Source organism: Camelus ferus, chromosome 4 (genome assembly GCF_009834535.1).
Source record: "Camelus ferus isolate YT-003-E chromosome 4, BCGSAC_Cfer_1.0, whole genome shotgun sequence".
NCBI classification, from domain to species: Eukaryota; Metazoa; Chordata; class Mammalia; order Artiodactyla; family Camelidae; genus Camelus; species Camelus ferus.
Genome location: NC_045699.1, coordinates 2,744,271 through 2,772,045, shown reverse-complemented (window position 1 = coordinate 2,772,045; position 27,775 = coordinate 2,744,271). Strand labels below are relative to the sequence as shown.

The 27,775-nt window shown below is 42.1% G+C and overlaps 2 pseudogenes; one reads left to right on the top strand and one right to left on the bottom strand.

The window, feature by feature from the left end:
- The window catches only part of LOC116663346, a 39,721-nt pseudogene extending 16,630 nt beyond the window's left edge, over positions 1-23,091 (top strand).
- LOC102515583 lies at positions 12,235-17,099 on the bottom strand (annotated as a pseudogene).
- Positions 23,092-27,775: the final 4,684 nt, after the last annotated feature.

Genomic DNA, 27,775 nt, shown 5'->3' with positions numbered 1-27,775 from the left:
GTGTGGCCAGTCCACATCCTGAGTCATCTCATCAGTATAAGCCACGTAGGGTCCCCACCAGAAGTCACCTTATTAACATAAACTGTCAGGAGCCACCATCAATAAGAGACACTCCCATCACTCCAAAAATTCCCAAGATTTAGAAGCTACTTCCCAGCAGCCAGGGACAGAGGCCAGCCAAATTCTTTATTACATAATATCTTATGCTCTAACTAGTGATAGTGTCTTTGTTGTTCTGTATTAGGGAAATAATTTACTTTTCTAGTTTCTCATTATTTTAAGAGATAACTCTGAAATCAAGTCTGAATAAACATGTTTCTGTGTCTAAATATTTCCCTTTAGCTGGTTCCATATCTTAAAAGCATCTCTAGGTAAATAATATACTATTTAAAGAATAAATTATAATTCAAACTCAGTATGGAACAAAAAAGCTATATTCGCTCTTCATACATGCCTATTATCTTAATGTGTGCTCTCACATCCTCATTATCTGTGCTCAATTGCTAGGAATCTAAACCTTGGAATGTTCTTTAGTTATTTTCAAAAGCATGGTCAGATAGTAAGACCAGCCTTTTTCTTCCATGTAGTCTTTAAAAGAGATCTTGTTATGTGACAAGAAATCTTATTACAACCTGATTGATGTCTTTATTTCAGTCCTGCATTTAACACATATGGAGGGAGCTCCCAATATAATCCTGAACTATGGCAGCCTTGGAATTACAGCAAAATACATTTTACCCTCAGTAGCACTGTGAGGTAATCTATAAAGCCTTCAAGTATACAGTGACATTAATGGCCCTGACTTTATTGTATGGTCTCTTATCTTCATCTGCCAATATCTGAATGCCTTCAGAATCTCATGAATTCGTCCCAGGATCCTCCAAAATATCTCTCAGAGGGCTCGTGAACAGCCCTTTCATGCTTTTCCTGTTTTGTCCTTCTCCAGCCCGCTGCCCACTGCCACTTTTGTTAGTGCTTGCTGTAAATTTACTCATGTCCCTGCCGAAGGTTCTGCCTCCAGAGCTCCTAGTGTCATTAGTCTTCAGGGCACCAGACTCACTACAATCTTCTGTCCCGGGCTGACCGCCTGCGTACCAGGAGCCCTTTGTCTCCCACTTCTCCCTGCTTTGGTCCTCTGATGGAGACACTTCCTTTAGCTTCTGCTCTGGCTCAGACTGGGACCCCTGCTATATAAAAATGTAGAGAGACTTCTTTTAGTACTCCAGCATTCCTAAATTTCAACTTTTAATGTTTTGATTTGGCATTAGGCTTCTTAAGTGCTAGAATGTCAGGTCTGAAAATGGCCATAGAAGGATGCTTACCCTGTCCTATAGCAAAGTAGCACCCTAGCTGTCTCATGTCACTTCTTCCCAGGACTCTGACCACAGTTCCTATTACATATGAACATACCTATTGATCCATAGGAGAAAGGCTCTTCAGACACCAGCTAGAGGGCGATCTGTCAAGCCAGTCATCTCTCATTCATTTTACAAGTATTTGGGGAGACATTTCCATTTGCCACTCTGATAAGTTTCAGTAATACAAAGATAAGTGAAGCAGTGCTCCCACCTTAAGCACTGCGTAACAGGGAGGAATGATTATGGCTTATTTGTTCAGTGGCAAAGTAGAAATGAGGGCAAAGGCCATGGAAGTTCTCTCGGGGCAAAGCAGAGGGAGGGATCAAGTCTTCTTGGGAAGAAGCAAAGTGGAACTCACAGATCACAACACATTTGAGCTGGGTCTAGAAGGATGAAACAGTGCATTACACAGAAAGGAGGCAAAAGCGATGGACAGAATGGGCAGTATCTTCAAATCCTAATGGTATGAATGTGCTTAGAGAATTTGAAATAGTCTAGCTGGCCACAAGTTGTGAGGGAAGAGAGCAGAAGTTGAGGGGTGAAAACTTGACAGGAGCTAGACTTTGGAGATTATCCTGTGGACAAAAAGGAGATCTCACATCATTTTAGGGGGAAAATGTCACAGCAAGAGGTGTTCCTTGGTAGGACAAGCTGGGTGTTAGTGTGGTGGAAGACTTGGTAGACAGATTATACACAAGAGGCATATTAGAAGTGTGCCATGGAAATGGATAGGAAGTGCTAAAGGGCAGGTGGAAAATGGATGGGGTGCCAGGAAAGGACCTGTAGGTTTATGGATGGAAACTTATAAACAAGATAAGGTTTAGAGAAAGATCAAGAGTGAGGTATATGATATCGCATATGTGGAATCTAAACACACACACACACACACATACACACACAAATGAACTTATTTACAAAACAGAAACAGACTCACTGACATAGAAAACAAGCATGATTACTAGGGAGAAAAGGGGGTGGGAAAGGATAAATTGGGAGTTTGAGATTTGCAGATACTAACTACTGTATATAAAACAGATAAACAACAAGTTTCTATGGTATACCACAGGGAACTATATTCAATATCTTGTAGTAACCTATTATGACAATATGAAAAGGAATATATGTATGTGTATGTATGACTGAAACGTGTACACCAGAAGCTGACATAACATTGCAAACTGACTGTACTTCAATTAAAAACATTTTTTAAAGAAGAGGAAAAGAAAAAAAGAATGAGTTTCATGGGATCCAGATGAAAAGAGGCAAATAGATGGCATGTAAATGAAACTAGAGGCCATTGGGTTTGAACATTAGAGGGGACAGACTTCCCATGGGTGTAGTTCCAATGTAATAAGGAGGTAAATATGCCTGGTGTCTTTCCACCCTCATACCAACTTTTCACCACTCTTCTTAATTTGCCCTTTGTCTCAAAAAGCTGACCATCCATGTGTTCTCCTGGTGTCTGGCTTCTTCTGGGTTTGTCCAATGAGGTGCACCAACAAGAGACTGGAAGGAAGGAGAGACAGGTCAATATATTTATTTCCCTGCTCAACCGCTGTGAGACCACGTTAGATGGGATAGTCCAAAATCACCACTCTTCTCATGGTCTACATGGCTTTCTCCTTCTGGGTCTCATTAACTGCTCCTCCCTTGGGCCTAGTGGTCGTTGCTTGTAGCTCCTATATTACTAACCCCAGGGTATTACACCATCTCTTATAAATATTTCCTTTGTAAATAACACTTTCCTAAGTAATCCTAACTCGAGAGCGCATCTGTTACTTATTGGGAACCAGTGGGAATAGGAGAGCCATTTTAGGGGACCTAAAGAGTGGAGACAGCAAACACAAGCTCTCGTTGAAGATGTTCAAGGAGGGGACAATGTAGCTCAAGTCGTACAGCGCATGCTTAGCATGCACAAGGTCCTCAGTTCAATCCTTAGCACCTCCTCTAAAAATAAAACAAAAATAAACCTAATTACCCCCCCCAATTTTTTTTAATGTTCAGCTGTAAAGAAAACTAAGAAAAGAGGTTGTAAATTGAATAGGGGCCAGAATGGAAAAATATTTAGGATGAGAGACATGATGATTTTTTTTTTTATCTTTTAAGACAAGGACACTTCCTCTCCTTTAAGTACGTAGGTTTATTGCAATAGAGGAAGCACCGTGTGTGTAATGGACCTTTTACTAAATCCTACATTTTGGCTAATTCTCACATCTAACTCTAACCTCCCTTAATGGCCGCGTTCGAGATAGGAAGGGGGAGTCTCAAGCTCATTTTGAACTCAGAAGCCAGAGAACGAGTCTGGCAGCAACAGCTCTAATTGCTCATCAGGACGACCTAAATGATAAAATCACTGTACAGTCTTGGTTTGAGATCAGTAAGAAATCATGAAACGGCCATGAAGAAAGTGGACATGTCATAAACCAAAGAAGCAGCAGGGATGGAGTTCTTCCCAGCCAGAAGATGAGTTACACGGTGGAGAAGAACAAGGAAAGGAGGACCCACGGGCTGCTCAGGGGATAATGGTCAGAGCTATAGTTTGACTACTGCAGAATTTCGGCATTGCTTGTTGACATTCCCAGGGTGGCGGACTACGGCGGTGGGCAGCACCTTATATTTTGTGTTCCCCACATTTAGTCTTCTGGTTCAGGTACTGGCCTTCCTCACAGAATTTATTATATTAGGAGAGAAGCAATCAAGGTTGTATAACACAGTGTCTCAAGGCACTTAGAATGCTTTTTCACCTGATGAACTGTGCAAGCAACAACCTCTAGGAGTTCAGACAGGGAGAGGGAGATCACTGAATACACAGACATCTACAAATGTCTCATCTAAATATGCAGATCCACTGGACAATCCATTGAGTCTGAGAAGGAGGCAGTATCCTAATTTTGTATATAAAATTTGTTAAGATTTTAGGATCTCTCTTGGTTTGAAGGCTCCCAAAGTTTGCTATAGGACTCTGAAAACTGCCAATAGCTTTTTGTTGTTGTTGTTAAACCTCCCAATCCCATCAATTACCCCAAAGTGCTAGATGTTGAGCACAATATGAAGTAATATACAGTTATCCTTGAAAGTCCATGGTGTTTTGATTTTGTTGATATTTCTAAAATGTTTCAAATAACTGTAATACACAGAGAAATAACTATAGGCTTGAGTTAGGAAGATGTTAAAGAACAGGTGTAAAAAAAAAAGGCTTTCCCCAATATAAGTGAATTTACCGCTAACCCCCCCCAAAAAGAAAAAGGCAGAAAGCATTGCAGAACATTGGAGAATTAATGCTTTTTTTTTTTAGATTTTTTAAAATTGAGGTATAGTTGATTTACAATGCTGTGTCAGTGTCTGCTGTACAGCAAAGTACAATCCAAGAGCATGGTGTATCTTTCCATTTTTTTTTTTGAATCATCTTCAATTTTCTTTATCAGTGTTTTATAGTTCTCAGTATCTAGGTCTTTCACCTCCTTGCTCAAGTTTGTTCCTAAGTATTTTATTTTTCTTGATGAAATTTTAAAGGGGATTTTTTTCCTCCTGATATTTCATTGTTAGTGTAAAGAAATGCAACTGATTTCTGTATGTTAATCTTGTATCCTGCTACCTTAGTAAATTCATTCATCAGTTCTAGTAGGTTTTATGTGGAGTCTTTAGGGTTTTCTATATATAGTATCAGAACACTGGGGAATTATAACATATTACTTAGCATTATCCATGAATATTTGATGACACATCAGAAGCCCAGACATTTATTGACAACAAGGCAGAAGCTCTGGGAGAGAAAGCAAGGCATACTAAGTTTAAGTGAATGGTGTGAATTGCTCCACAGGCTTAATGGTATCAGCATATTCTTATTTTTTTTCCCCCCCAAATAAATTGTGCAGCCTCTCATCTGTGTAATACCAGGAATTTCAGTATCTCTCTCCTTTTCTGTTGAATTGTCAGAGAATTCTAGGGAGTTTTTCAGTTCTAATTCTAAAGGAGTTTTAGCATGATTAAGTCCAAGTTGCCAGTTTCTCACTCCCAAAGTGTGTCACAACTGGTGACTGTTACCTTAGTCTGCTGCACTGCGTCAGACCTCTGCTCTGGTGGTGTTTCTACTCCTTCAGATCTCTGTGGCAGATAGTTTTTAAAGGAGAAAGATCCTTCCATCCCCCAGTGCAAGTGTCATCTTTCTTTGGGTTCCTGGGATCACAGCTCTTAATAATCAACTATTAAAATTCATATATCAAGTCCCAGCCTCAAAGTACTAGATCAGAACTCATGCCTCTGTCTGCTCCTTTCACACCTAGAAAAAAATCACCTGCTTTTCCTTCTGGTGACCACCTCTCCCAGAAGGATGGTACAATTTCTTTAAATCCTCGCAAATCAAAAGTTTTTTTCCTTTTTTTTTTGTTTTGTTGTTTTTTTTTTGTTTTACATTCCTCTCTATGAACAGTTGGACAATTTAAGATTTAGTCAAACAAAACCTACCAGTAAGTGTAACACTTCTCCATAATTTCATGTAATATTGTATCTTAGGTTATAAAATGAAAAATATGGCATTTCTGTAGCATAAAAGGAGGGAAAAGGGAACAACAAAATCTAAAACAAACAAAATTTCTTTTCTTCAGCCATCCATTCTCTGGCAGAACACCTATTCATACAACATTTTGTAATTCCTAGAACTGTACTAACTGCTTTAAACATATCATCTGGTTTATATGTTGCCAGTTTATAGGGAACAAAATCTAAAATCAGAGAAGTGAGTACTTAACTTGAGATGACACATTGAATAACATGAATATGTCAGAAATGTCAGCTTAGATGTCTGAGGTCAGAGCTATGTTCCTCCTCTTATGTTCTTGAATGTGCCCTTGGGAGAACCATGGGGCCTAAAAGAAGTCCATCACACAGTCTTCAAAGAGTTCACATAGATGGGAAGAGGGCAAGGAAAATGCCAGATTTACACCTATAGATGAGTTGGAAAATCATAAAAGCATACAGAAGAATGATAAATTACATTTAACCAAGCATGGTTTTGGAAGGACTTCTCAAAGGAGTTCAGTTTATTTCAAAAATATTTATTAATGTTGCTACATCAGGATTCCTGCTGGTGAAGCACTTTACCTAGATGGTGCAGACTGTCTCATGCAATGCCAACTCTAAATCCCCTTTGGTGTATCCTCCTATGCTTTAGAGGCTAGAAAGCTAAAAATTCTCAGTGTGGCTTCTGTGTGTGACCTAAATTCCACTAAGCAAGTGCACCATGGAAGTCTTGGAAAGAAGTACAAAATATGAAAGAGGCAGCCACAAGCACAGACTGATTCTTTGGAAAAATTTGGTGGCATGTGTGTCATCATAGAACAGAAGGGACCATGGGTTTTTGTTGAGTCCCATTTTGCTAAAAAGCCTTTTTTTCCTGCCCCTATCATCTAGCATCTGGATTACTAGAAAATCTACAAGATAATTGTAATAAATTCCTCCCTGTATAATAGAGCTGTGAGAGATTATGTCATTTTCTGCTAAAAACTTTGAAAGATACAATAACTGATCTCCGGATGGTTTCAGGCAAGGTGATGGGAGTTGGGATTCTTTATCTGACCAGGTTGGGCTGAAGGTAGGGGTAGTCTAGTTGGTAGTAGAGATTGGAATGCTGGTGGTCTGTAACACTTAATGGTAAAAGAGTTATTAAATTATGACCTTCTTTGAAGAATTAATGGCAGTGGGATGAGCTGCTCTGCTTCCAACTGAACTGGAAAGCATGAAGCAAGAAATGATAGAGGCAAGTTATCAAATCCTGGTTCAAATCTTGGTCAAAGAACCAGGAAGTTTCTACAGCTACCCTCAAAAATATCTTACATTCCTTCTAGGCATTGGGTATTACAATTGGGTGTTAAAGATTTACAGATACTAACTACTATAAATAGATCAACAACAGGTTTCTTCTATATACGACAGGAAACTATATTCAATATATTGTAGTAACCCATAATGAAAAAGAATAGGAAAACAAATCTATGCATGTATGTGTATGACTGAACTACTATGCTGTGCACCAGAAATTGATGCAACATTGTAAACTGACTAGAATTCAATAATAATAATTTAAAAAGTCAGAGCCAGAGACTAGTGGTGAAGTTGATGAAAAAGCAAGGCAAAATTCAGATCTTTGCCAGGTTTTGAGTAAAAACATGGATATTGATAGGGGAAAAGTTTAACATAAAGATTTCTAATGTGAGTATTTGAAATGATCTAGTTGACTTTGAATACCCTGAATCCCCTGTTTTACAGAATGTCACCAGACAGTTCTAGCAGCCGCTTACTCCCCTGGGCTGGTGAGGCTCTTCCTGCTTTATTTGAAAATAATGTAATCAGTCATTTTCCAAGAGAATGCCTATTTTTATCTGTAGTCCATCCTACCATTTATGTAACTACAGATATATCTCAATTTGACTGAAAGGACCTGACCTGAGATTAAGTCCAGGAGGATAAACTATTTCTAATTCAGACTGGCAAATGCCTGGAATTTGTTTACTGAAAACTAGATATGAGTGGCTGATATGAAATGAAGTTGAGATGCTAAAAATTCCTGAGTTTTACAGAAGAAAAATTAGACAAGCCTATAGAGTTTAAAAAGATGGCATGGGTTTATCAAGTACTAATGGCTCACCTATGTTTAAATACATTAAAGGTAATAAAAAAAAATCCATTGAAAATGACTTTGAGAAACATCATGTTAGGGATGCATTAGCGTGTTTGTAAGGAGTTGTAGTGAAGAAACTCTTCAATAAGGCAAGACTAGAGGTGGAAAGTGTTACCCTTGAACTAGGCTCTCTGATAGCAGTGGGACTGATGGGATTCTGGAGTCAAGAAAGAGGTCAAGAAAAAAGGCTAGGAGTAGTCACTCAATAATCAGTGAGGCTGGAGTGATCATCAAAATGGTTTGGCAAGCAGGTAGCTTTGGCAGTGGCTACTGAGCAAGGTGTCCCTGGGACTGAATCAGTTGGACAATACATGAAAATTCTACTTGAACATTATAATGAAAATGCTGCTTCTGAAAAGTGGTGGACAGACTTAGGGCAGCCGCATTTGCAAACCATGCAATTGGCTCTTCAGCCTGTTCTTAGATATTCAGAAGCCCTAGAAAGAAGGGCAGGCTGGGTGTCTGAAAAAAATGAGACTGCAAATTATATCACATGTACAATATATAAATCTCTTCCTAGCTGTTCACAAAGCAAACAGTGGAATTCCAAACTCGTGATTTTCCTTTTCTGTCTGCCTGTTTTGGAGGCTTTGGGTTTGTGTAGCCAGTGCATACCATGTGTAAGCCAATTTATCTAATAGACTTTACCTTTGTGTGTGTGTAGCCTTTATTCTCTGCCAGTCTGGCTCTGTATGTGTGTGTGTGTGTGTGTTGTGTGTATGTATATATAGATATATAGATATATCTCTCTATGGGCTTGAGTTTATATACACACACACACACGTATATATATACATATACATATATCTTACTAGTTCTGCTTCTCTGGTTGAATTCCAAATGATACAGTGGCTCAAAAAGTCATCCTATATGTTACCTGAGCTGCTATCATGAACTTGTATACCACAAAGTTGAATGTACCCAGCAGGACATCACCACCAATAGGAAATGAAATATACAGGATTAGTGTCCAAGTATGTCTAAAAGACCCCCCTAAATTTTATGCTCAGATGACTAATACTCCCAATGTGTCCACTTCCATAGCTGTACCATCATGTCTTCTAGCCAAACTATGATCTCATAAATTGTTCTCATATTATCAATTAACTGGGGAGAAAAAAATCAGTTTTATTTACAGATGATCCAGTCTAAAGAGTTGGCCTCAGCCAAAAGTGGTCATTTCACTCTTAGAGTCCACTGAGGGATACCCGTGTACAAGAGCAGAGAGGGGAATCCTCATACTGGGACTAACATAAGTGCTAAATATGATCACCACCCTTCTTTAAAGAAGAGACCCTTGTGCTATGGCTATATTATCACTTCCATGGCTTGTAGGGGTATATAATGGTTTGTAGAGATGGTTAGATACTTGAAATTCATGATTATATTGGAATATTATTGACAAGAAAGTTTTGGTAAGAAGTTCATGGGTGGATAGCTTAAAATTGTCCAGAATGTAAGGATATTTGTACCTCAGGGGGATGCTCACCATGATTATCACGGCTCTCGGTAATCATGTGAACACGATATTGCCTCTGTTGGTATTATTCAACCACTATTCTCTGCACTCCACATTTACTCAATGGACTTATGAATGAAAGTGGCTCTGGTGACAGTGAGGAGAGTTAGTATAGCCTCAAAGATGGCTTTCTCTGAGTGCTTCATCTGCGAGTAGCAAAAATTAGTTCCATCACAATAGAGTCTTATATCCCAAAGCCCTTAACTGGCAACTCATGTCAGGTCAATTACATGAGACCTCTTGCGTAGAAGAGAAGGTGGTTTATTTTCACTAGAATAGAACAGTAATCTTTGCAACCTGCAAGAATATGGATTTGTCTTCCCTGCATGCTTTATGTAATAATTCTCTATGTGGATTACCATTTCCCTATTCAATATCATGAAATTCACTATAACATTGTTTCTAACCAGCAAACCATTTTACAACCTATCAGGGATATTGAGATCTGCTCTTACGGGATCCAGAGAAGACAGAGCTGGAAATAGATAATCAAGAGTTGGAAGAGATGATGTGGTGTTGTGGAAAGAACTTGACTCTCAGAGCCCAAGAAAGTGAGTTGGTGTCTGATTTCTATAATTTTTTTAGTCTTTGACTCCTGGTAAATTATATATCCTCTATGGGCTTGAGTTTACTTCTCTGTAAAATATGTAAATAGTAATTCATGAGATTGTTGAGAGTTAAGCAAAATACAAGTGTTAATAGATTTAGCACATGAAAGATAGTTTTTTTAATAATTTAAAACAGAGCAAGTTGTAAGTATTCAAACTCTTCTCAACATTTGAGGAATAGCAGAGATAAATTTTTTCTGTCAATATAGGTCTCATTATTGCTTTTATTGTCAACATATTTTAATCAAGCCCTTAATATGTTCAAGGCATTGTGATTTTATCCAGAAACAGAAAAATAAACACTCTCTGCAAATTTGTTCCTGTATATATAGTTCTTTTATTTTATTCATCCTCTTCTACATAATGTGTATTTGTAGAACTTAAATATTTCACTGTGTTATGAATACAAATGAAATTACATCAATAGTAGTAATTTAAGTTTCATTGTTTTTGGCTCCGGTGGCATATTGCAAGGAGTCGGTGCCCCTTCAAGTGTTAAACTCTTCAAATTCAAAAAATATTAGATAAATTGGAAGTTGAGGATTTGCAGATACTAACTACTATACATGAAATAGGTAAACAACAGGGTCCTACTGTGTAGCACAGGGAACTATATTCAATACCTTGTAATGGCTGATAATGAAAAAGAATATGAAAATGAATATATTTATGTATAACTGAAGCACTATGCTGTACACCTGAAATTTACATTTTTTAAAACATTGCAAAGTGACTATACTTCAGTTTTTAAAAGTATGGACAGTTCAAATTTTTTTGGTGAATTTCAAATATATATTTGAAATTTGACAGTGAAAAGTTAATTTATTTTGTTCTCTTGCTTTGTTCTGTGTCCTCTCATAGCTGAGAGAGTTAGTTGGAAACCTGGCAAAATAAATGGGGAAAAGTGGAGTAGGAAAAAAATAGGGAGAAAACACAAAATTACATATACTCATGCAATCTCTATTATGTCCACTATATGGAAAGAGATGGCAAAAACCACATATATTTATAATAGAAATATATATATATTCATATTCATATAGAGCAAGTATTTGTATTGAAGTATTTAGAAATAACTTTTCAAGAAGACTAAATTTAGGGAAATATATTCAATGTCTTCAATATTCTTTCTCATGGTGAAAAAGAATATGAAAATGAATATATGTATATTCATATATGACTGAAGAATTGTGCTGTACACCAGAAATTGCCACAGCATTGTAAACTGAGTATACCTCAATTAAAAGAAAAAAACACTGAATTAAAAAAAAATTTTTAAAGGAAGACTAAATTTAAATTTTTCTAGTAGTTTCTGCGGATAAAGAAAGCAAATCACTTTGAAATGCATCTTTTTGTTTTGGAAATAGCTCCTGGAATAACTGTATGGTCATTCAATACAGAACAAATATTTTATTCATTATTCATAGTCAAGATTCTAAATGGTGGATTGGTGCCAAGTATGAATAATTCAACTGGAATGTTAAGTTTTCTTTTTATAAAGGACTTCTCCATGTTGAAATCTGAACCTCTACACATGGGGAGGGTTTTTGATTCTCTGTTGGTGTTGGAGGGCAAGGGTTTTTATCTCTCCTACAGAAGGAATTTGACAGCAAAGAAGAGCATCAGATAGAAAGTTTAGGGCCTTAATGCTCTGTTATTAACTGTGGTGAAACCCCGCAGTGAACCTAGGAAGAGAGATAACACTGTTGTGAGAAGATGAACTACATGCACGAGACTCAGAGAAAAGAGCAGTTTAGGGCAGAGTCAACTGATGATGGTGGTTAAGAAGCTGGTTGAACATAGGGAGCAAGCAAATGTCCTTTTGATGATCCTCAGAAACAACAGGGAAACATTCTGATGGAGGGCTTGGGTCCCCCAAACTTACCCATTTGCCCACTCTCAATGTCAGCACTGAACATCCCAGAAAACCCTTCAGTCTTTGGAAGAGAGAATGTATGTTGTTCTGTGGGGACTCGGTGCTATTTTAGAACATTATGCTATCATGTTTTCAATTAGAGGGAAGCTGGAAGAAAGAGGGGCTAGCAAAGAGGCAGGCGGATAAGTGGGCTTAGATTAAGGTGGCAGTAGGAATATGAACATTTTCAAAAGGGAGAGTTAGGTGAAAGAACTTAGACAAAGTAAAGGAAACAACATAAGTTACCTTTCCCTTTTTATTCTCAAAAAACAAAACAAAACAAAACAGGACTCGGCAGGTATCATCAGCTAATGTCCTATAACTTCAGGCTATGTGACAAGTGGTCCCATTTAAAGACATAGTGAAGACTTCAGGGATCTTTCATGATATGACTTTGTATTATGATGCCATAAAAGGGTACAAACCAGCACTAGCGTCTCATGACCTTCCTTTGCCAACAATCCCTTGGAAAGCAAATATTTTCTTTGCGTGTGTACACTGGTGGTGATTGACAGGAGAACATCGCCTGGCTGGTTAGAGCAGAAGGGAGCAACAGCACACATTTTTTTCTTTTTAAAATAATTTTTGGGAGGGGACAGGAAGGGTAATCCAGACATGAAGCCTCCAGGGTCAGGGCCCTTCTTCTCAGTGCCCACCTACCCCCAAGTCTCACCTTCCCTGGGCTCTTCCAGGCCACGCTCTGGCGCCTCAGCCTTGGCTCCCCTCGAGCGAGTCTGGTGCAAGACGGAGCGCATGTGGATCTCCAGGGTGGAGCTCTGGTTGCAGGAGACCCGGCAGACCGTGCACTTAAAGGGCTTGTCTGTGGCCCTGGCGGTGGTGGGCGCAGTGCCGGCTTCTCCCCTGGCAGGGCTGGAGGGGTCAATGACAGCCTTCCTCATCTTGTGCAGGTGGGAGACTGGGTTATAATGGACCAGGAGGATGTTCTGCGTGAAGGACTCCTTATACACAGTGCACTTACAGGGCCGGGCAGGGTCAAGAAACTTGTCCCAGGCAAAGCTGGTGTTCTTCCCATAGGTCAGAGGCTGGTGAGAGTCAGCCGGAGCTGGCTCTGCGGGGAGGGGCTCCCCACCAGCCTCCTCTTCCTCCTCAGTCATGGTGTGTGGAGGAGCCACTTCGTCAGCTTGGGCCTCAGGCAGAGGGGCTGGAGAAGGGGCTGGAGAACACGGCTGGCCTGGGCTTCCCGTGGGCTTGTTGGGGGCCTCGGCTGAGGGCGGGGGAGGCTCACGAAGAGGATCAGGACTGGCTTCGGGGTCAGGTGAGGGCCTTCTGCTGCTTGGTTTCTGCTGGGTGTGGGCTCTGGCCCAGAAGCAGGAGGCTCAGGGCCATCACCCAGGCAGCCCTTTGACTGTCAAGGTCATTTCTACAGTTGTGGCCACAAGCAGCAGCTTCTCAACACACTCGGGCACCACGCTGTGCAGGCGGCTGAGGTGGAAGCGGAGGGCGGGCCGCTGCACGGGCAGCTCCCGGCACAGCGGGCAGCGGTGCCTGGGCCGCACTGCATGCCGGGAGGGGGCGTGGGCCCCCACCTGGTGGCGCTCTGGGCTCAGGAGACTGCAGTAGGGACAGCAGAACATCATGGTCTAGTTGCTGCTGTCTCCAGGAGGGCCGGTCTTGTTCTCTGCTCCTTCAGAAGCCAACTGTTCGATCTTACTCTGGGCATCTTTCTCAGGGGTGGGTGGCTCAGCTGAGGGGATGATGGGAGCCTTCCCAGGAACCTGGAGCCGCCCATGGCTGAATCTCAGGGTGCCCTGAGGAGCCGAGAACACCTCACTGGCCGTTGGGCCGCTCAGTAGCAGCTGCAGATGCCGCTGGGCCTGGCTGTCGCTGTGGGTCTGGTGGGCACAGGTGCTGCAGCACCGCCAGGCAGGGAGGCGTCTCCCAGGCACACAGCAGGCCGCGGAACAGCCCCAGCTCTGCCCCCCACTGCTGCCACTCCCATCTCCAGCAGAAACTTACAGATCTGGCTGTTTTCTTCATGGGCTTCACCCCAGGCATGCAGCTGCATCTTCTTGCTGTTGGACTCAGTCACTGATGTTGCAGTGCAGGTGCAGGGGGGTTGGACAGACCCATAGAGAGCCCCATCTCTCAGAGGCACTGGGGAGGGGGTGCCAATGGCCCCACCCCCTCCCTCAGGTGGGCCGCCACCTGGTACTTCTGAGCATGTTTGTCGGTCTTCAGGTGGAGCTGGAGGTTGGCCTTGAGCTGGGTGCCATAGCAGCAGAGCTTGCAGCGGTGGGTGTCACCGGCCACCTTCTTCCACTCGGCCCCCAGGAGGCTCCCACCGACACTGCAGTGGCAGAGCAGCAGCTCCAGGCCGTCTGTGCTGAAGGCCTGGCACACGAGGCAGCAGAACACCTTCGGGGATGGGCTGTCATCTAGGGGCAGCGAGGTGGGCAGCCCATCAGACAAGGAACCTAGGAGCTGACTTGGAGGCAGGTGGGCATCCAGGGGTGGGGAGATGCCAGGGCAGGTGTGGGGACCTTGCAGGCAGGTGCTCCAAGGTGGTGGAAGCCATTGAGAAGCAGCTGCGCTTCCAGGGGCTTGTCTGGCCTCAGTCCGGGGCCAGGCAAGGAAGCCTGAAGCTGCCCTAGGGCCTGCGGTCTGAAATACTGGAAGAGTTCCCGGGTAGGGGGGTGGGCGCAGCCCCGGCCTGGGGCGGGGGTCCTGGCCCCACCAGCCCCGGCAGCAGTCCCAGAGGCAGCCCCTGATGCGGCATGAGAACATTCTGCATGTGCTTCTCTGAGGTCATGTGGATGCGCAGGTTACGGGAGATGGTCTCATAGCTGCACACCTGGTACTGCCATGACTATTTGGCCTTGGGCTCCTGGTCCCGAGGAGGGTGGGAGCACTGCCTCTGGGGGGCTCTCCTGTCCCCCCCTCAGGCCCGCCTGGAAGCCCTGCAGGTGGGCCAGGTGCTAGTCGGACTGCGTGTGGATGTGAGGCTGCCCTTGGTGGAGGTGGAGTAGCTGCAGACATCGCAGCAGTGGGGAGTGTAGCTGTGGTTGCAGCTCCCTCCCTGGGCGCGATGGAGGTGGGAGGGAGCAGCGCCGCAGCAGCTGCGGGTCTGCTGCCCTCGGGCTGCTTCTCCCGCACAGGCACTTCCAGGGTCTGCTGGACTTGTGGTGCCAGTTGCACTTGGGACACTTGAGCATCTTGCAGGAGTTGCATGAGCGTAGCAGGGACATGGCTTGACAGACTGAGGCCCTGGAAGGTTGCTAGGGCAGGGGTATAGTGGTCGGCTAGGCGAGAGGGCTGGGGTGGGTTACCAGGGTCTTCGGGGGAGCCCACAGGGGCAGGGAGAGTGCCCCCTTCCTTGGAAGTGAGTGAGCTTTGGTTGAGCTTTGGTGCCCCTGGGGGAACGAATCTGGCCCTGCCTCAACCTGCTGCCATAGGCAATTCTTTGCCTTGGGTTGGGCTGGGGTCCCAGGTGGCTGGGGTGGTTGGAGCGGAGGATGGGCTGAGGGCCAGGACTTCTTCCACAGGGCCTGAGGGGGACCATCCTTGGTCTGGGCTGCATTCACCTCCATGTTCCCAGGGCTGCTGTCATTAAGGGGTATTTCTAAAGGGAGACAAGCAGGCGATCTTGGTTCCAGAAAGCTTAGGAGGGCCATGTAGCCCTCACCCCATCCCGGAATGTGGCTGGGTTGCCCAGCAGGCCCTGGTGTTGAGCGGGGGCTAGTGTCACCCCATGAGACTGTGTGTGGCCCACAAAGGCCTGGGGCCTCCTGAAACCCAGGTGGCACAGGAAGAGAGCCAGAAGAGCACCCTGGGGTCTCCTCCCCTGCTCCCCATGGGGCCATCTTTGGGATCTCCAGGTGGGTATGGGACCAGCTGGTAGCTCCAGAAGGCTCCATCCCTTCCCTTACAGGTGGCTGGAGATGGTGATGAGGTATCTTGGGACAGAATTTGGTCAGAAGAGCTAAAGCCTTGGATTGGGTCAAAGCCATGTTGGATGTGAAGGGCAGTGAGGTGTGCAGGGGGTGGGTGGGAAGGAGGGGTGGGCTAGGCTCTTTCTTGATGCCTGCCTCACCCCAGGGGAAGCCCTTTGGTAACAGGAGTTCACTGTCATCTAGCAGGGACGGCTTGGCCACCAGGCAGGCCTCACCTCCAGCTGTGAAGAATAAGTGTTCGCTGAGGTCCACAGGAGGGAGCCCTCCTCCTTCCTCCTGCTCCTTGTCCTCTTCCAACCTCAGGTCCTTTGATGGGAAGCCCCCACAGCCAGGCTCTTCTTGGCGCCCCCTGTCTCCTTTGGTTGGATGAGGCCACAGCCTGCCTCCAGGGGAAGGCCCCCAGCTCTGAGGCCCTCATGCTCTCAGAGGTGGAGAGGGCAGCAGGATCTGTGGTGACAGGGTCTGAGGGGGTGCTGGGGGAGGAGGTGTCCGGAGGCGGGGACGGGGCATTGTGCCCATGGGACGGGGTGATGCCGGAGGTTGAGGATGCATTAAGGGTGGCCATGGCAGACGGAGGAGAGCTGGGGGTTCATTTCAGGGTGACAGCCAGGACCACCTCAGCTGGAAGCAGGGATGGGAGTCAAACCACAGCCACCAAGCAGCACGATGTGGGGAGGGGAAGGGGTGACTCTTGGAAGGGACTTCTCCGATGTGTTGATTCCTTTTTCCCCTCCTCCTCCCTCCCTCCAGAGCTCACTCCGGGGTGTCGGGGTCGGAGATGGAAAATAATAAATAAATTCACAGCAGTGAGGGAAGTGAAGGAAAATAACCAATGCTATTTGGCCCTGGCTGAAGTGTTTTCCTGGCTTCGTGAGGGGGTTTACATTGATTCACCCTGGGCACTCGCTTGCTCCCTGCTGCCACCTCCTTCTCATCCTCCTGGTCCTCCTCCTCCTCCTCCTCCTCATTCACTGGCTGGAGCTGAGGCATCCCACACCAGCAACAGCACATTTGAGATGCATTTCTGGGCCAGAAAAATCTACTCACACATTCAGAAACACACAGCAGACACTGTATTCTGCCCTCATACACAATTACACACTCACATTCACACACACATACACAGGCACACACTCTCACACAGTCACACACACACAGGCACACATTCATACACACACCTATAGAGGTATATGTATATAGATAAAGATCTTTATCAAAGTCAAGCTGGCTGTGAGCACAGAAGGATCTGAAAAGGAAACAGAAAGAAAAAGTCACCTTTGCTTCGTTGAATTTATATGAAACCCTTTTGACAAGGGTATTGATGTATCCCAGGTAAATAATTTCATCTCCCATGAAATCCTGTTGCCCCTACAGCAATTACCAAGGGAACTTGTATCTAGTGGTCCCCGGGAGGTGGCGGGTGGCAAGATATCAGCTCCTGTGATCAAAAGGGGACTTCTAACCCTTTAACAGCTAATCTCATGTGAGGCACCTGACTCTCCAGGTTCCTCTGCTAAAGAGAAAATTATCAGTTTAAGCCTTGGGCAGAGACTATCCTGCCTTTAAGGAAAGGACAAAAGGTTGGGAACAGGGAAGAGAAAAAGATATTGAGTTAAATGGGCCCTGCAAGTAAATTGATGATTCTGGTGTGAGCGTGAAAATAGGAATAAGAATTTGTATGTAGGTACAAATGTGAATGCAGTTTTATATATATTTATTATTTTTTATTTATTTATTTATTTATATATCTCTGTACATATGAATATAGCTATAAATACAAATACAGGTTAATCTAAAGAAAATAGAGAAGGAAACCCCTGGTGGAGGGCTGGGGCAGGTTTATCTGTGTTCTGAGTGTAGGGCATGTGTTTTGCCTGGGGACTTTTAAGAGTTAATAGTCTTAGGTGAGTTAAAAACAGTGAGACTGAAAGGGACTTTAGAGCTGTTGTTTGACAGATATAGAAATCGATGCCCAGAGAGGTGAGAGATGTCCATATACCAACATTAGTTGTCTTAAACGCTAATCTAATAACATAGCATAATAATCTGTCGACTCAAGGAATAGGAGGCCACACACAAAGCTCTCCGAGAGGAGGTTCACAGATTTAAGGACGTAATTTTAGCCCATTGGAGACCCCACTTCTTATCATCAATGGTGGATCTGGCATTCTGTTCATGTTTTTCCCTAAGGAGTGGAGTGAGTGACTTGAGGAGGAATTACTTCTAGAATGTCTAGGATGTCTTTCTTCCTTCTTTCTGTTACTGGTGTAAATTGCCCTCTGAGTTCTTCTGATCAGAGAGAGTTGCGTGTGGACACCTGGTGTGCATTTTGATGACTGCCCTGCTCTTGGAATTTGCCTTGGAGCCTGCATCTTGGAGGGAGGTATATAAATGTGGTACTGTTGTTAAAATGGTATAAATTACAGGGTTCTGGGAAGGTCACAGCTCAGAGGGAGGGTGGGTGGTACAATCATCCCACAGTGGCCAGAAGGCTCCAGTTTACCCTCTCACAGTTTTCCTTTCCTGGTCCCCCATCTCCCCTCCAATGTTCTAGTGATTACAAACTCTTGCAGCATATCCTCTTCACTTTCCCTTCCCTCTGGGGCCAGTTTTGTAAATATAGCTGACAGATGCCTGGCATTTTTCCTTTAGCAGTCTGTCTCATCTGACAGATGTCAAAGGTCTCACCATTGTGATATTCTTGTTACATTGCCTTTCTCCCGCAAACCTGTAATTTTGAAATCAATGGTCTGAGTTTAAGGTTTATTTGGAACCTCAAAGAAGGTTTAAATAACTAGTTGCTTAAAATATGAGTGAATACTAATAGTAATATGCTATTTCTTCCTCCTCTGCATCCTATCAGGGAACTTCCATGCTCTCCATTTAAGCCAAAGGATTGACTCTCTAAGGATGGAATTTTAGGCAGCATTTAGTTCTGGTAAAGGTGATATTTTCAGGCAAGTGGATATCCAAGGCTGCTGTAAATCATACCAACTTTCTATAGTGTGTACTGTGTTTATTTACTTACCCCAGGTGCTTGACATAAGAATGCATATGCCTACCTGCCTTCAGAGGCACTTCATGGCAGGGTACAAAGGTGGGACATGTGACTTTGGAGCCTTCTCCACTGCAACATGAATATAGTACTTTCTCTGTCTGCAGCAAGGGCTGGCCTTGTCTCTTTCCTGTTCTCCAAAAAGTGGCTCCAAAAATGAAAGGAGACAACCGGTACTGGAGAGGAGTTCCTTAGGAGGACAGAACAGGCAGGAGAAAAGAGTGGTCCCAGCCCACGAGCTCCCTCTGCTGACCTGTCCATGGCCACGCAGTAGAGGAGGGGCAGCCTGAGACAAAGGACTTCTGCACTGTGCTCCCCACCATGCTGCTTCTTGGGGGGGGGGGGGTAAGAGGAGAAGCAGGGGGGTGGCATCCCTCAGAGGGGATGTGGATTAGGATTGACTAAATAGGAAAGGACAGTCTGTCCAATTTGTGTCTTTTAGGAAGTTGTTCTCAAGGGTTGTCATTCCAGTCAATAATGTCATCAAAATAAGCCCTGCACACAGGTGACATAAAGAAATATCCAAATGGAGTAGTTCCTGAGGGTGCACTCAGCAGTGGTAATGATAATTCATACTTATTAAGCACTTTATATATATGTGTACGTTTCTGTGCGCATATAAGTACACACACATACACAGACACACATGCATAATTTTATGTATATAAATTTTACTCTCCAGAAAAGCCTAGAATTGAAAGTTGTGTTACCCTCCTTTTACAGGTAAATACCCTAGGATTAGTGATTTGTTCAGGGCCAGTCCAAGAATGCTAGAACTAGCATTTGAACCCAGGTCTGTTAATTTCCAAATTCAAACCTTTTCTTTTTGATATTCTCTTTCAGATTTTGTGAGCGCAGGCTGATCCCAAGACAACTCGTCGACTGCAGCTAAAGTGAAGCTAGTCCTCCGCACAGAGAAAAAGGGACGACTTCTGTGCAGACAGTGCACCAAGAGCTTTTACATATCTTATTTAATCATCACAGCAACCCAGTCAGGGATTTGTTATTGACTCCTGTTTGTGAAGCGGTACAGTACTGATTCAAGGTACACTGTGAATTAAGGATGGATATGGTAATCTGTAAGTCACTAGTAAAAAGTAACACACAATGAAAAGGCCGATAGAATAGATACAATGGAATACTACAAAAATAATACATAAGAAGCCATGAAATGTGGAGCAAAGGAAAAAGAGGACAAACAAAAATAAGTTGTAAGACATGAGTCAGCCATATCAATAATCATATAAATATTGATAGAATAAAAATTCCACTTACAATGCAGCAAATGTCAGCTTGGGCTTAAATATTAGACCCAACAAGACAACTGATAGCTGGGTCTTGTTTTATAATGCAGTCTGATATTAAACCATTAAAAATAAGGATGCAGAGAAGTTGGAAATAAAAGGATTGAAAAAACAATCATAAAAAACATCACTTTAGCTATGTTAGTATTAGAGTTCAAGTCAGTAAGTAGTACCAAGAATAAAGAAATTTGGAGAGTTTACAGAGCCAGATTTAGAAACTTATTCCAATGTTAGAATAATTAAGACAGTGTTATATTGGCCTAAGGATAAACAAATAGATCAATAGAACAAAATATGGTGTAAATCTACATGCACACAGTCACTTAATATTTTTTACAAAGGTGCCAATATAATTTAATAGGGAAAGAAAAATTCTTATAAAAATTGGTGTTGGGGCAACTGAATATCCATAAAACCCAAAACTTTTATAGGTACTTCACACCATGTATGAAAACTAATTTGAGACCTATAATAGATCTAAATATGAATGCCAAATCACTAGAAGAAAACATAAAGGCAAAAAGTTATGACTCCAGGGAAAGCAAGGATTATTTAGACAGGAAACAAAAAGCACTAACCCAAAAAATAAAAATGTTAATGGTAAATTGATTTTAGCAAAGCTAGATGTTTTAATCATTAGGCATAATTAATTAAATAAATAAGCCACAGACTTGGAGAAAATATTTACAATATTTTCTCACAAAGTACTCATATATGGAGTAAATAAATAACTCATTTGTAATGAATAGTAATTCATTCTTAAGTGATAATAAAAAGATTAAAAACCCAATTAAATACATAATGTAGGTGAATCTGCATTTTGCAACAGAAACTAATTGGTCAAGTCAATAAAAGTACAGAAGGTGCATAGATCATTTTCATCAGGGAAATAAAAATTGAAACCATAATTACATACCTCTACATATTAAAAAATAAAACATGTTTTATTAAAAATAAAAGATTTACAAAATCAAGTGTTGGTGAGGATACCTCATATATTGCTGGGCCTGTGTAAAATAGTACAGCCACCCCAAAACATACACCCCCCCCCAAATTGAGTGTGTATGGTCACAAAAAGGTTTGTACTAGAATGCTTATGGCAGTTTTGTTCATGAAAGACTGGAAGCAACCCAAATATTCATCAACAGGAAAACAGGTAAACAAATTGCAGCAATGGAACACTACTAAACAGTGAAAAGGAATAAACTACGAATAGTTTCCAACACATTAGTGACTCTTTAGAAGTCGGTAGTTGTGTGAAAGAAGCTAGACATGAAAGAATACATACAATATGACTCATTTATATGAAATTCTACAACAGACAAAACTGTTGGTGATAGAAATCAGACTTCTGGGAAAAGAGGTTAGTTGGAAAAGGACAAGAGGCAGCATTCTGGTGAGGTGGAAAGGTTCTAAACCTTGACTAGGACAGTTGTGATTATGTGACTACAAAATGAAAATGCTATTGGTAGGGATTTGCATTTTATTCTATTTTAGTTATCCCTCAAAGTACTGGGGAAAACTCAAAATGCTACATAAGTTAAAATGAGATTATCATTGAAAAATATCCATTGGAAAGAGATTGTTGGCTTCTTTGAGAACATGTGGAATCAGAGGGCATAGAGAGGAGGAAATAGGAACACTGAATATAGTCAGTTATTTTAAGAATATTGGCTATGAAGGAAAGTAAGACAGACTTGGTGGTAGTGGAAAGGAAATATATATTTATGTTTATTCTTTGGACATGGGAGAATAAAGATGCCTGACAGATCTGAAATTATCTTTTATTTTGTAGTTGTTATTAGAAAACTAAAAACCTGAGGACAATTAGGGCATTTATTTTTTAGTACAGTTTCAGATTTGCAGAAAAACTGAGCAGTTAGTACAGAGTTCCATATACTCAGCCCCATAAACTGAACACCCTACCCTGCACTCAACTTCCCTTATTATCCTATCTTGCATTTGCTACAATTAATGAACCAACATCAGTACATTATTACTTACTGAAATCCATAGTATACATTAAGGTTCAATCTGTGTTGTACAGTTCTGTGGATTTTGAAAAATGCATAATGTCACGTATCCCCATAACAATCTCATGAGGAATAGTTCCCCTATCCTAAAACGCCCTGCGTGTGCTTCACCTGTCCATCCCTCCTCCATGCGCCTGGGTTCCTGGTAACAGTGATCTCACAGTCACCACACCTTTTCCTTTTCCGAAATACCATGTTGTTAGAATCATACAATATGTCACCTTTTCGGACTGTCCTTTCTCACCTAAACGTTCCCCACTGTATATTTGTAGCCAATCCTTTCTCCTACCCCCAGCTTCAGGCAACCACTGATCTGTTTTCGTACCACATGGTCTTGTCTCTTCTAAAACTTTTATGTGAATGTGATCATACAACATACAGACTTATGTGAATGGCTTTGTTCAGCAGCATACTATTTCTCAGATTTATCTCTTTAATGCATGTATCCATAATTTGCTGTTTTTTACTGTTAAATAGTATTCCATGGTATGAATATACCACTTCTGCTTGTCCTTTTACCTGTAGATGACATTTGGAGTGTATCTAGTTTTAAGCTATTATGAATAATGATAGGAACGTCCACATAAAAGGCTTTATGTAACCATAAGGCATCGTTAGGTGAACAATTTAAAATTGTTCCATGCAGACCACAGAAGAATATATATTCTTCAATTGTTCTATGCAGTGTTTTATAATAAATCAAGCTTGTTAACTGTAATTAGAATTCCTATGCGCCCTGGCCGGCGCGTGCCCGCGCGCGGCGGGCCGGCGGGCGGCGGCGGCGGCGGCGGCGGGCCGGCGTCTCCACATGGGACTGGCGGAGCGGGCCGCGCGCCCTCCCCCCCCCAACCCGGCGCGCCCCTCCCACCCGGCGCTCCCCTCGCAGGCCGCCTGCCCGGGGACCGCCTACGCCCGGCTCCGCGGGTTCGGATCCCGGCCGGGCCGGCGTACAGGGGGGCGGTGGCCGGGAGGGCGGGCCCGGCCGGGGAGCCTGAGGTGGCGCGGAGCCTCGCCTTCCTGGCACGCTGCCTTTCCAAATGCTCCCACGTCTCCTCCCCCATCCCACTCGGGTGACACGGCCTCCGCCGACTCCGTCCGGGCAGGGTCTCCGGCTCCCCCGGCTCCGCTCAGAGTCCTGAGGTCCTCCGCCCGGGCTGAGTCTAGCCATGAATCCGGTACAGAAAAGTGGTCCGAATCGGAATTCCTAATTTCCTACCCGCTTCTACTGCAGCCTTGCTTGACTGCATCTGGGACTTTGGCAGGGGTCTGTGAAAGCCCCCAAACGAAAACTTGTTTTGTCAGTTTACTAACAGGGGGCACTTTCCCCTGACTTGGTGAGGCGCTTTGAAAAGTAAAGGTGCCTCGGCTACCTTTCATTCCCTGACTTAGTGAGACTCGATTGTCTCTGGTGTTGTGTGGGAGCGCTGTGAAGCAGGATCTTTCTGATTCCTTTCCTGTTATTTTTTCTTTTGCTTGCTCATTGGAAAAGGTTCAGGAAAGGGAAGCTGGTGAGGTGGAATTAGAAGCCTGCTGCATTTGCAGCAAAATTCATGTTCTTTCCTTCAATGCAAGAAATGCTAAAATTCAATCTTCGTATTAACTTTTTTTTTTTTTAAGGATACAAGATGATTTGTTGAGAGCAAGAAAAATGAACAGGAGACAAGATGGAGTGAAAACAGCTTCAGTGGTTTTCTGATTGCTTGATTCTTCTTCTAGCCTTGTTATTTTTTCAAGTTCTAATTAGACATATCCTCTCTTTTCAACATTGGGAAACTGAGATGGAAAGTAATCTGACTAGAAAAATGTAGAGTCCAAACAGGGCTCGGCCCTGAAAGGGAACTGCATCTAGAGTTTCTTAGAAATGTCAGATTTTAATGTTTGAAATATAATTTCTAGTCGGGTGGGAGAAACTTTACATTTCTTTAAAGAGTAATTGTTCAAACATGTTTATGAAAGGCTTGCCGTGTGCCAAGGAGCATATGGTCCTTTCACATGTATATTCTACATCACTTAGTAAGAATTGCCTAGTGAAACTTGTAAAATTGCTTGTTGGTGTCCTAAATTCAGTAATTGTAGTCATCTAGGAAATATGCTGGATTTGAGCAGGACATATTTTAATCACCTGAGTATTACCATTCAGAAAAACCCTCTGGCAAGTGGAGAACGGTTTATAAAAACCTTTATATTTGAGCATATTTTGCAGTTGTTATTTGCAAAAGGGGACTAAAAGTGTTTGCTACCTTTCTGTGATTAAGAAAGAATCCAGAGAAGATTGATTTGAAGATCAGTTAACTTTGCAATAGAAAAGCATATGTTCTAATGACAAGTGCTGGTACTAAAAGTGTTGCAGCATTTTGCATAAGCTCATTTAAGCATCGTGAGAATTCACAACTGACAAAATAGTCAGGTTTGCTGACTCAGGGTACATTGCTGAAGGGGGTGGGGTCGGGTAGGAGGAAGCTTAGAGCGCTGCACGTTTTGAGTTGGGTGATGACTCATCCTGCCCACCGACTGCTACGTGGTCCTTATTTTATACACTGTATTTTTTTTAAATGGAAGGCTAAAATGCTGCTGTCTACATTATAATTCTCTCTCATAGAGGAACCACAGTTTTTCTAAAAAAATAATGGATTCTTAAATTGCATTTTAAAAGGATATCACATATCCTGCAGGTGGAATTTTGTAACATTTGTTGGGAGGAAAGGTAGAATTAATGTCTGGCCGGTTGCTGCAATTAAATATTTGACACTAAAAAATTTTTTTTAATTGATACTAACAGCTCCTTGATTATTATTGGGAGAGGTTTCTTATCAATTATTTACAAAGAACAGTACTTTTATGGTGTGGATAGAAATTAAATTTTTTTTCATTGGTAATGTGAAAGTTATCTTTATAATGTCTAGAAATTAGTTTAAATAAGTTGCAAAAGCACAGAAATATTTAATCAGATACAGCTCTGAACCTACTGAGTATTTCATTCTGATGGAATTATACATCGTGCTTTCTCCTGATCTGTAGGAATTTGCTGTTTTGATAAAGACAGCTTGAAATAGGTATTGTTATAAGCAGGATTTTTCATCAATCTTTTTCTGAGATAATCTGAATGTACAGTTCCAAATTTAGGACTTAATGTTGAAATTTGGTAGTAAAATTTTGACTGATTGTAGAAAGCCATTGTTTATCAGGTTGGCATAAAATAAGATTACGGAGGGAAAAAAAGATTGAGAATAGCAGTTTGTTTTAAAAGTAAGAATAAAAACCTTCCCACTCCCACGTTTTTATTTGTATGCTTATCTTCTCAAAATGATTTATTTGAAGAGTTTTGTGGGCGTTAAAGTGTATTAATGTAAATTAAATCTTTAGAGAGATTTTGGAAGAATATTACATGACTTCTATAAAGGAACTTTAATGACATTTAATTCAAACTTTAAAATTTATTTTTTACTAAAGGAAATAAAAAATATAAAAGGATTGTGGAGTTTCAAAGCATCCTATCATTTACAGGTTGAACATGTATTTCCAGTTTTTTTGTTTTTTAAGAATATAGGTAATTAGCTGTCATGCTTAATTCAGAATTTGTAAACAATGTGGACATCTTAGCCTGTCTTTTCTATGAGGTTTTTCCTTATGAAACCCTGAGCCTCACCACTGCTATCCCGTTCTTTGTTTACCTTGCCCTCTTGAACTTTGTAGTTCTTTGTAGCATTGTCCACTCCTTCAGCCTATTTTGCGGGTTGTTAATGTCACCCTGAGGCCTGGTAGCGGGGAGGGGGTTTCAGTTGGTTTCATTGCTCAGAGCCCTGACTGAGACTTTACAGAAACAATAATGTTACTATCGCTGGTGACTTTTTCCTGGGAGTTGCTTTTAATGTGGAGTTGATGCATTTAAAGTTAACAGTGGTGTGGGCTTTGTCTACCATTGTTTTTTTTTCTTCCATGAACTGCATATTTGGAAAATATAATGTACCCCTTTGTCTCACGTACCTGTCAGCCTTTTAAATCCATTTCTGAAAAGTACAGAAGTTGAATGTTTATATAGCAAATTACATTTTCCCATTGATTTGCATTTAAATTTGATACGTCTTTTTGTGGGAAAATAAATGGTATCACAGAAATTGTTTGTTAGAATCCTAATGTTTACTTCAGGGAAGAAACTACTGTTGCAGAACGTGAGAAATCTGTGTGCATTTAATTCTGTACCACCATAAAACTATAAAATGTTAGTGTTTACAGAGGATTCAGGACATTATCTTGCCCTAGGTACATCATTTGACAGCTCAGGAAACTGAGGCCCGGAGAGATCTAAGACCTTGATACTAACAGTATGATTTCTGGACCAGCAGTATGAGCAGCACCTGAGAATTTGTTAGAAGTGCAGAATCTTAACCCCATCTCAAGACTTAACTGAGTTAGAACCTGCATTTTAACTAGATTCTTGGGTGATTCAAATGCACATTCATTTCTAGAAGCACTGCTGAGTGATGCTTACACAGTTGCTCAGCCGGTTAGTGACTGATCTGGAAAACTGAGGTCTTCTGAGTTGCTCTTTCCATTGGCCCCTTGAAAAAAGTTAAAAGGAAAATTGAGGATCTAATGTTGTCCAATTGAACTTTCCGTGATGATAGAAGTGTTCTATTTTGTGCTGTCCAATGAGATCACCACTAGCCACATGTAACTGCTGAGCATTTGATAGGTGGCTAATGCACCTGCAGAACTGAATTTTTGACTTAATTTAATTTTAATTTATACTTAAAGAGCTGCATAAAGTTAGTGGCTACTATGCTGGACAGCACAGATTTAGATGATCTTTGCCTACACTACGTTTGAAATCTAAGCCTTAATTTATAACTGATAAGGCATAATTTAATAATTTCCTTTTCCATTTACAAATTGTTAAGATGGTAGGTTTGTTAACTACCTGCTTTCCTAGTATGCCCAGATATTACTTTAGTAATTATTATAAAGCAGTGCCAATTTTCTGGTTGATACTCCTGTGTTCAATATCGTAGATAATCTAGGTTATAAGAATATAAATTTTCCCATTTGTCTCAATAAAGATATTTTCACTTGGACTTTAAAAAAATAAAAATGCCTGTTAAGTAAGTCCTCCTTAATTATCGTGTGGATAGCATTGAGAGTTTTCTCCTCTGACCTAGTACTGCCAGGCTTTTCGGCACTTGGTGATAGCTGCCAGATTGAGCTGCCATTTGTTATGTTATTTCCAGGTGCAGAAACATTGAATGGTTCTTAACCACCCATCTTATGCAGTGGGAGATTCTAACCCTAGAGTAAGTCAGACTGGCCGGAGTCCAAATCCCAGCATTTACTATAAATGTGGTTTCCTCGACCTGCCTCTAAGCATTGGCACATCCCAGAGGTTAGCCCTGGACACTTTC